Source organism: Mandrillus leucophaeus, unplaced genomic scaffold, assembly GCF_000951045.1.
Source record: "Mandrillus leucophaeus isolate KB7577 unplaced genomic scaffold, Mleu.le_1.0 Scaffold207, whole genome shotgun sequence".
NCBI classification, from domain to species: Eukaryota; Metazoa; Chordata; class Mammalia; order Primates; family Cercopithecidae; genus Mandrillus; species Mandrillus leucophaeus.
Window position 1 is genome coordinate 4048854 of NW_012102110.1, and position 10259 is coordinate 4059112.

The 10259-nt window shown below is 40.2% G+C and overlaps 1 protein-coding gene across 1 annotated transcript in view; it reads right to left on the reverse strand.

Annotated features, from left to right (window-relative positions):
- Positions 1-9596, reverse strand: part of SELE (selectin E) — a 41729-nt gene extending 32133 nt beyond the window's left edge. Inside the window, exon 1 of the mRNA XM_011979953.1 lies at positions 9277-9596. The gene's annotated coding sequence lies outside the window, so the exon portion shown is untranslated. The remainder of the gene's footprint in view (positions 1-9276) is intronic.
- Positions 9597-10259: the final 663 nt, after the last annotated feature.

The following is a 10259-nucleotide window of genomic DNA, read 5'->3' on the forward strand; positions in this document are numbered from 1 at the left end:
AAATTGAAGAGACTTATTGAGGAATAGAAGACTACACATTTTTCAGCAAATACTGCACGTTTTACAGAATTTCCCCAGGCAACCAACAGTCTCCAGGAGTTTATTGGCTACTAACAGTACTAAGATATGGATAAATGAGGAAATCAAAATGGAGATCTTGCAAGTTTTGTGAGAATGGGTGAATGGTCCAAATGAAGAGAAAAGTTGTGAAATGTTAGTACAAGTAAAAATTATTTACAATGAAAGAAATTTTGTCAATAGCTATGAGAATTTTACCATTGACCCAGCAGTTCCATTTCTTTCTTCAGAAATACCCACATAGGTATACATATAAAAAATTATTCATTACAGTATCATTTTCCATAACAAAAAATTTTAAAAATCAGGAACTATCTAAACTATGGTGTATCTAGCTTATAGAATCAAAAGACTAAAAATGTTGGTATAAGCATTTTTTTTTATTAACTTGGCTTAGGTCTTCAGCAAAATTGGCTTAACATTGCACTCCAGAGTTAGACTTACCCACTCAGTCTACTTATCATGCAGGATCAGACTCCTAATACCACATATCATAGAGCAGAGTAGGACATAGGTTCTCTGCAGGCAGTCAAGCCCCAAAGAGAAGGGAGGAGAGGGCTGAGACACTGCATGGTCAATTTCTTCTGAACTCTGCAATGTAAGGAGGTGGATAGTGTCCACAAAGGTTGCTCACCTGGACCCACCATCATAATAACACAACGGCCTGTTGTTTACATCTCTAGTGCAGCACTCATTTCATGTTCTTTCAAGAAGAATACATATTTCATCTTTTTATTTTATACAGCAATTAGCACAGTGCCTAGCACAAGGAAAATGATCATTAAAAGCTGGGTGAAAAACCTAATAAAGCTACTGAGGATAGGAACTGCAGACCTCATGGAAAGAAAACTGTGAGCCAGATATTGACATCATCCTGAAAGGCAGAAGATTTAGTATAGGCAAGAAGTGTGCTTTTGGAATATAGAAAATGTGGATTATGGGAAAGAAAAGAATCGTATTTGTCTTATCTTACCTACTCACTTCTCAGTTCCACATGTTTCTGAGGCTCTTTGTCCTTACTTTCTTTTCTGTTTTATCCAACCTTTCTGTTCTTTGGATTGGATCATTGCTGTTGAGCTGACATCAAGTTAACTGACCTTTCATTTTTGTCCAAACTGCTGTTAAGTGCATCCAGTGAATTTTTAACTTTATATACTATCTCTTTTAGTTCTGGAATTTCCACATGAATTTTTTAATAGTTTCCATTTCTCTGCTGAGATCTCCTATTGGTTCATTCATTATGACCATATTTTTCTCTACATTATTGAGCATAATTATAACAGCTCTTCTAAAATTCTTGTCTGCACATTCTAACACCTGAATTATTCTGGGATCAGTCTCTGTTACATTGCCTTATTGCAAAAACAGTATGAGTCACATTGCCTTGTTTCTTAATATGCAAAATGATTTTTGATTGCATACTAGACATTTTGAATTAAACATTATAGAGATTCTGGATTCTCGAGAGAGTATTGACTTTTTTTTTCCATCAGGCAGGTAACTTGACTGGACTCAAACTCCAAATTCTAGGTCCTCTGTAATGGGAAGCTGTAGTAATCTTTGTTTAGTTCTTTAAGACTTACTGGCCAGCCACAGGGGCTCATGCCTGCAATCCCAGCACTGTGGGAGGCCAAGGTGGGCGGATCACCTGAGGTCAGGAGTTCAAGACCAGCCTGGCCAACATGGTGTAACCCCATCTCTACTAAAAATACAAAAGTTAGCTGGGTGTGGTGGTGGGCACCTATAGTCCCAGCTACTCAGAAGGTTGAGGTAGGAGAATCACTTGAACCTGGGAGGCAGAGGTTGCAGTGAGCTGAGATTGTGCCACTGTACTCCAGCCTGGGTGACAAGACTGAGACTCCCTCTCAAAAAAAAAAAAAAAAAAAGATTTATTGGCACTGCTTGGCATCGGCTATGAACAGATTTGGGCACATTATACACAGAATTTGGGTGTCCCTTTCTCTGGATTTCTCCTTTTCTGGATTTCTTTTTTTATTTTCCAGCAACTATGGTTGCCCAAACTCGGTCCTCTGTTCCTTTAGGGCAGTAAGATCTGGGAACTTTCAAGTTTTACCTGCCTCTCAGACAAAATAAAAAATAGTTCTTTCATCTTAACGCTACTCCTTTCTTCCACGTGTAGACACCTCTCTAATTTCCACTTGCTTTTTATTGCTCTCCAGAGTCTAAAGATTATCTTTGGTTTCTGTGGGAGAGTTGGTCTGATAAAGACTACTCCCCCAAAACTGGAAACTGGAAGCCTGTAATTATAAATAGACTTTGAGTAGTATTCTTCTTTGGAAAGGGGTTTTAACTACTCCCTATGTATTTCTTTATTTCCTGTTTTTCTCATCCATAATCTTTTTATTTTCATATTTCCTAAGTCAGACAATTTTCCTACTTGAAGATTCAATGACTGTTATAAAATGTCCCCATATTATTAAATACAATATCCCCAACTGCATTTATAAAAAGAAAATTTATTGTTTGTTAGTAAACAATATTGTAGAATAGTAAAATACTGCTGGGCTTTGGAGCCAGATAATCAAGATTAGAATCCCAGATTCTAAATTACTAGCTGGTATATTAGTCCTTTCTCATGCTGCTAATAAAGACATACCCAAGACTGGGAGACTGGATAACTTACAAAGAAAAGAGGTTTAATTGACTCACAGTTCAGCATGGCTGGGAAGGCCTTAGGAAACTTACAGTCATGGTGGCAGCAAGGCAAAGTTCCAAGCAAAGAGGGAAAAGCCCCTTATAAAACCATCTGTTCTTATGAGAACTCACTCACTATCACGAGAACAGCATGAGGGTAACTGCCCTCATGTTTAAATTACCTTCTACCACATCCCCCACATGACACATGGGGATTATGAAAACTATAATTCAAGATGAGATTTGGATGGAGACACAGCCAAACCATATAATTCCACCCCTGGCCCCTCTCAAATCTCATGTCCTCACATTTCAAAACACAATCACGTCCTTCCAACTGTCCTCCAAGGTCTTAACTCATTCCAGCATAAAGTTAAAAATCCAAGTTCAAAGTCTCACCTGAGACAAGGCAAGTCCCTTCCACCTATGAGCCTGTAAAATCAAAAGCAAGTTAGTTACTTCCTAGATACCATGGGCATACAGGTATTGGTTAAATACACCGATTCCAAATGGGAGAAACTGCCAAAACAAAGGAGCTATAGACACCATGCAAGTCCAAAACCCAATAGCGCGATCATTAATGTTAAAGTTCCAAAATGATCTCCTTTGACTGCATGTCTCACTTCTGGGTCACACTGCTGCAAGAGGTGGACTCCCACGGCCTTGGGCAGCTCTGCCCCTGTGGCTTTGCAGGGTATAGCTTGCCTCCTGGTTGCTTTTTCACAGGCTGGCATTGAGTGTCTGTGGCTTTTCCATGAGCATGGTGCAAGCTGTTGGTGGATTTACCATTCTGGGGTCTGGGCCGGGTGCGGTGGCTCATGCCTGTAATTCCAGCACTTTGGGAGGCCAAGGCGGGCGAATAACAAGGTCAGGAGATTGAGACCATCCTGGCTAACACGGTGAAACCCCATATCTGCTTAAAAAATACAAAAAGTTAGCCGGGCATGGTGGTGGGCACCTGTAGTCCCAGATACTCGGGAGACTGAGGCAGGAGAATGGCGTGAACCCGGGAGGTGGAGGTTGCAGTGAGCTGAGATTGTGCCACTGCACTGCAGCCTGGGTGACAGAAAACAAAACTCTGTAAAAAAAAAAAAAACAAACAAACAAAAAACCATTCTGGGGGTCTGGAGAACAGTAGCCCTCATTTTACAGCACCACCAGGCAGTGCCCCAGTGGGGACTCTGTGTGGGGGCTCTGACCCCACATTTCCCTACTGCACGGCCCTATCAGAGATTCTCCATGAGAGTTCTGCCCCTGCAGCAAATTTCTGCCTGGACATCCAGGCGTTTTCATATACCCTCTGAAATCTAAGCAGCAGAGGTTCCCAAACCCCAATTCTTGACTCCTGTGACACCCACAGGCTCAATACCAAATGTAAGCCACCAAGGCTTGATCGGGGCTTGAACCCTCTGAAGCAATGGCTTGAGCTGTACGTTGACACCTTTTAGCCATGGCTGGAGCTGCAGCATCTAGGACACAGGGCACCATTACCTGAGGCTGCATAAAGCGGGAGGGCCTTGGGAGTAGCTGAGGAGACCATTTTTCCATCCTAGGCCTCCAGGCCTGTGATGGGAAGGGCGGCCATGAAGGTGTCTGACGTGCCCTGGAAACATTTTCCCCATTATCTTAGTAATTAACATTCAACTCCTCCTGCAGTACTAACTTACTTATGAAAATTTCTGTCACTGGCTTGAATTTCTCCCCAGAAAATGGGATTTTTCTTTTCTATTGCATCATCATGCTGCAAATTTTCAAACTTTTATGCTACGCTTCCTATTGAAGACTTTGTGGCTTAGAAATTTCTTCCCCTAGATATCCAAAATCATCTCTCTCAAGTTCAAAGTTCCACAGATGATTAGGGGAGGGGCAAAATGTCGCCAGTCTCTTTGCATAGCAAGAGTGACCTTTACTCCAGGTTCCAACAAGTTCCTCATCTCCATATGAGACCATCTCAGCTTGGACTTAGTTGTCCATATTACTATCAACATTTTGGTCAAAGTCATTCAACAAGTCTCTACAAAGTTTCAAACTTCCCCACATTTTCCTGTCTTCTAATAGCCCTCCAAATGGTTCCAACCTCTGTCTGTTACCCAGTTCCAAAGTCACTTCCACATTTTTGGGTATCTTTACAGCAGTGGCACTCCCCACGGTACTAATTTACTGTATTAGTCTGTTCTCACGCTGCTAATAAAGGCATACTTGAGACTGGGTAATTTATAGAGAATGGAGGTTCAATTGACTCACAGTTCAGCATGGCTGGGAGTCCTCAGGAAACTTACAAACATGGTGGCAGCAAAGAGAAGTTCCAAGCAAAGAGGGAAAAGTCCCTTATAAAACCATCAGATCTTGTGATAAATGCACTATCGTGAAAACACCATGAGGGTAACTGCCCCCTTGATTAAATTACCTCCCACAGGGTCTCTCCCATGACAGGTGGGATTATGGGAACTACAATTCAAGATGAGATTTGGGTGGGAGCACAGTCCTACCATACCAGCTAGGTAGCCTTAAGAAAGTCACATAATCTCCACAAATAAAAGGTTTCCCATTTGTACAACAAAAATAATGACACCCCTTTTATGGGATTTCTGTGAGGACAAATGATAACTAACATAGCCTTGCTTAGTGTCTGGCACAAAATAGCTACTCAAAAAATAGTAGAAACAACATTTTAAAAATGTAGACTTTATTTTTTAGAGTTTTATACACAAAGCAAAATTGAGCAGAATGTACACAGAGTTTCCATATAGCACTCCCTACCCCCAAGCACAGTCTCCCCCAGTATCAGCATCCTGCACCAGAGTGGTGCATTTATTATAACTGATGAATCTACATTGATGTGTCATTATCATCCAAAATCCATAGTTTATATTAGGGATGTATCTTGGTGTTGTACCTTCTATGGGTTTTGACAAATATATAATGACATGTATTCACCATTATAGTATCATAAAGAACAGTTTCACTGCCCTAAAAATCTTTGGTCTTCTTCCTATTCATCACTCCCTCCCCATTAATCCCTGACAACTGCTGCTAGTTTTCCTGTCTCCATTGTTTTGCCTTTTCCTGAATGTCATATAGTTTCAATATACAGTATGTAGGATTTTCAAACTGGTTTCTTTCACTTAGTAATATGTATTTAATGTTCTTCCATGTCTTTTCAAGGCTTCATAGCTCGATATTTATAGCATTGAATAATATTCCATTGTCTGGATGTACTACAGTTTATTTATTCACTCACCTATCAAAGAACACCTTGGTTGCTTCCAAGTTTCAGCAATCATGAGTAAAGCTGCTATAAACATCTATATGCATGTTTTTGTGTGAATTGAACATTTTCAGCTTTATTTGGCTCCTTTTCTAGAAGTGCAATTGCTGGAGTGTATGGTAAGGATATGTTCAGTGTTGTAAGAATCTGCCATGCTCTTCCTAAGTGGATGTACTGTTTTGCATTCTCACCAGCAATGAAAGAGTTCCTGTTGCTCCACATACTCACCAGTATTTGGTGTCGTCAATGTTTTGAGTAATAGCATTTTGATCTAACTTTTCCTAGGTATTCTTTTTGAAGGAAATAATATGACAGATAATAGAGAAAGGATACATATACAAGGACAGTTCTGTCCTTTATTTATAGTCCATCATTTAATGAAGGACTCTGTCCACACTTGATATTTTTAACTCTGATCCTCCTCTCCCATGAACTCTGACAATCTCCTAAATCCCTGTTGCTGGCACACATGGTTGTGCACCTGTGGTCTGAAGCATGACATTTTTTTTTGAGATGGAGTCTGTCACTCTGTCACCCAGGCTGGTGCAGTGATGCAATCTTGGCTCACTACAGTTTCCACCTTTCAGGTTCAAGTAATTCTCCCACCTCAGCCTCCCAAGTACCTGGGATTACAGGTGCCCACCACCACGCCCAGCTAATTTTTTGTATTTGTAGTAGAGATGGGGTTTTGCCATGTTGTCCAGGCTGGTCTCATTCCAGACCTCGAGTGATCCACTCTCCTCGGCCTCCCAAAGTGCTGGGATTACAGCATGGGTCATCACACGTGGTCTGAAGCATGACTGTTGCTTTAATCATACGAAATATTGCTCTATATTGTTATTTATTTGAAATGCCACACCTCCTGAGCTAAATTGCAAGCTTTTATGGAGCACAAACCATATTTATATATATTAGCATGATACCATGACACATATCAAAAGCCATTATATATTGTTACATGAATTTATTCTTTCTCAGTTAAGAGAACCTCTACAATAGCATTTTCGTACCATTAATTTTTCATTTTGTGCCCAGCCCCTAATCTGTGAAAAATGAAATGAACCTGTTATCATGTCCCTCCCAGGCCTTTTCTCCTTGTGGACAATGTGTGGCTCAAGAGAAAATTCAATCAGTAAATTTGTTCAGTGCACAAACTCTTTATCACCTCTCACTGTTCTCAAGTGAGATACAAGAGAATATCCATCCAGTGCCTTACAAATTGTCTGGTATATAGTAGGCACTCAATAAATGTTTGTTGAATAAATGCATACATGAATCCTATTCCTACATATAGTATGGTAGACAGATCATGGATACCCAAAGATGCCCAAATGCTGATCCCCAGAACTTGTAAATATGTTACATTTCATGTCAAAAGGAACTTTGCTAATGTGATTAAGGATTCAGACCGTTAGATTGTAAGATTATCCTGGATTAACCACATGGGCCAATCTAATCACATGAGACCTTAAAAGCAGAAAACCTTTCCCAGCTGGGTTAGAGAGAGATGAGACAGAGAAAAAAGGAAAGAGATTCCAAGCATGAAAATGACTCTACCCACTGTTGCTGGCTTCTAAGATAGAGGAACTAGGTCACCAAACAATGAATATGGGTGGCCTTAAGAAATAGGAAAAAGTCCTCATCTGACAGCCAGCTAGAAAGCAGTCCTCCAACCACAAGAAATTGGATGCTGCCAACCACTCAAATGAGCAAGCAAATGGATTCTCCCCTAGAACCTCCAGAAGGGAACACAGCTCTGTAATGCCTTGATTTTAGCCAGGTGAGACCTGTTTGGGACTTCTGACCTATGGAAATATAAGATAAAAAATTTTTATTGTATGCTGCTAAATTTGCGATAATTTATTACAGAAGCAATGGAAAGACAATACAGACAGAATATACAGAGGGAAAGAGAATGAGTTATTTCCTGATAATTTTGTAAATATCTGGGTCTTCACTGGACAAGCTTCACAGAGGATTAGCTGGTTCTCTAGCAAACTGGCATGTCCAGTCCTGCAGCCTCCCTTTCTTAGGCCCAGCATATGTCAGCTGTGTGCATAGAAAAATCAAAGCAGGACCCTGAGTAGTTGTAAAGAAAAGATGGTTGGAAATGGGTTGCACTTCAAGTAAGGAAACAAGAGGTAGGAGACTGGCATCTCTTTCTCATATGTCCCAAGCTGACTCTTGTGAGTTTTTTTCCCTTGGAGGCTATTGATGACAGTCACAGTAACCTGATGGAACCTGGATCATAATGAAAGAAATAAGTGTCAATGGCTCTGACTTCCAAGGACTCTGATGTCCCACAGCACTAGCTAAACAAAGCCAGCTGGAAATGAGCTTAAATGGGGAATTTCCTGAATATATTCCCTATTGTTAGAAAGCCAGATTGGCTTCCTTGCCTACAATTATGCCAAGCAGTCACACTACAGAGTCCCCAGGGACATGATATTAGTGATTCTTTTAACACAAACAACTTAATAATCATTTATACTAATAGCAAAACGGCCAACGGCTGATATTCTACTTGAAGTAGAATTGGCTATCCAACTGGAAGAGAAGACAGGAAGGGGTGATCTCCAGGGAGGCACTAAAAGGATTGGCACCTGCCTCTGGATTGCCCATTTCCTTACATTACCTCTCAGCACTGGCAGGGCCTTTATTTCAGGATACAGTTTCACAAGTATTATGTCACATCTCTGAGAATTATTTTGGTAGATAATTTGTTCTGGCGGCCAGAAAGACCTAGTTTGGGGTCTGGAGTCATGAAGGTGACATACCTAGTTAAGTGTAGCTAGTAACAACAGTGAGTAATGGCCCTCAAATTCTACTGAATGGCCAAAGTGCTGACCAGGAACAAGCATGCTCTAGCTTATGTCACAAGAAACTTGAAAATTTTCTTCAAAAATCCTAGTAGCTAAGATTTCTTAGTAACAAAGCCACTAAGGCACAATTATTCTTAACTTGACCCTTACATGACTTTTAAGGACTGTTCTATAAAATATTACAACTAATAGTGGATCCAAGCCAGCACACTCTGCTATATAAGATTAATTGACAGGGTCCACACTGGTAAAATAAGTTGTTTCATAAATACATTAGAATTCATTTGCACTTTCTACACAGACCCAAGGCCAGAACTTTCCCCAGAATAGGTCTGTGTTTTGCAATCTGCTGCTATGTACAGAGATTTGAGTTCGCTTGGCAATTTAGGGCTGCTTATATGTGACCTACTAGTCTGTTTTACTTCTCTCTGCCTTAAACATTACTACACTTACTAACTCCAAAATGCCTGGTCTCAACTTGACAAAAATACCCCAAGTTGGGAAATCCTTATGTGAATAGGTGGATAGTCACAATTGCTGGTTGATGATGATCTGTCTTTTCCTGTATTTGAGAAAAAGGAGATAAAATGGACCAATCCAAATGATGGATTAAACATGGGAATAGGTGAGAGAGACAGGGAATATATGGTGGATCACAGTGTCTGGCTCAGGTAGTAAACACTTCTGTTAATAAAGACAGAAATAAAAGAGAAATAATTGGTGTCTAGGGGAAAATAATGAGCTCAAGTGTTAACAACCTGAGTTCCTGGATGTGAGACATCCAGGCACATTTACCCAAGAGGCAGTGGGAAGCAATATTCCGGAGCTTAGGAGAGAGGCATGACCAAAAGCTCGTGGGACTGTGAAAAGGTATGGCCATTCTGGAAAACCGTTGGGCAGTTTCTTAGAGAATTAAACATGTACTGACAACCCAGCAATTGTACTCTTGAGCATTTGTCCCAGATAAATGAAAAAAAGAATTTTTTTTAAAGAAAACCTATACATGAACATTCATAGAAGCGTTATTCATAAAAAACTGGAAACAACTGAGATGTCTTTATTGGGCGAATGCTTAGGCAAACTGTGGTGTATCCATACAATGCAATGCTACTTAGCAATAAAGAGAAAAGAACTATTTGATACATGCAGAAACACAGATGGAACTCAAAGGAATTAATGCTGAGTGGGAAAAAAAGTGCATCTCAAAATGGTATATACTGTACTATTTTATTTACTTAACATTTTAAAAATAGCAAAATCATAGAGATGGAGAACAGATTAGTGGGTACTGTGTTTTGGGATGGGGAATAAGGTGTAAATTTAAAGGGGTAGCACAAAAGAGCTTTGTGGTTGAAGGATTCTCTATCTTGGTTGTGGTCATGATTACAGGAATCTACATGTGATAAAATTGTACGGGTCTACATACGCATACACAC